We start from the raw sequence: 589 nt of genomic DNA on the forward strand, positions 1-589 counted from the left end.
GGGAGCCCTGTGTTCCCAAGATGTTTATACTGAATACCTCTGCTGCTGCCTGCCCTCTGGTCTCCAGTGTCCATGCCTCCTGCCCCACTGTCCACCCAAATCCCTATTTTCAACATGGTTCCCTTACTCCTTTCTCCCTGTTCAAACTCACAATTTAAAGGTACAGATTGAATTTCCCTGAATCAAGCCATAGAACAACATCAGCCCAAGCCCCCCAGAAAGGGTAGAAATTAAAATTCATAGCGGAGAACCCTGGAATGTCAGACTGGAACAGACAGACCTTAGGTATCATCTAGTCCATGCTCTTCAATTTACACCCAGGGAAACTGAGACACAGAGGCGTAAAGTAACTGGCCTCACAGTTCCCTTCACCTCCTGATTATGCCCAAATCTGAACCAGTGCTCTCCTCATCTCCAGCCCCCAGATGGTTTGTCCCGGGAGCTAAATCCTGGGCTATAGAGGTGGTGAGGGGATCCATTCCTTGCTGGGGGTCCCAGCTCTGGCCTGAAAAGGGGTCCCTGTGAGACCCAGGGCATCTTGAGCTTCTCCCTCAGCCAGGGTGAGCCTGACTTACCTACAAGTAGCAGA

Source organism: Galeopterus variegatus, unplaced genomic scaffold, assembly GCF_000696425.1.
Source record: "Galeopterus variegatus unplaced genomic scaffold, G_variegatus-3.0.2 Scaffold13752, whole genome shotgun sequence".
Classification (NCBI taxonomy): domain Eukaryota; kingdom Metazoa; phylum Chordata; class Mammalia; order Dermoptera; family Cynocephalidae; genus Galeopterus; species Galeopterus variegatus.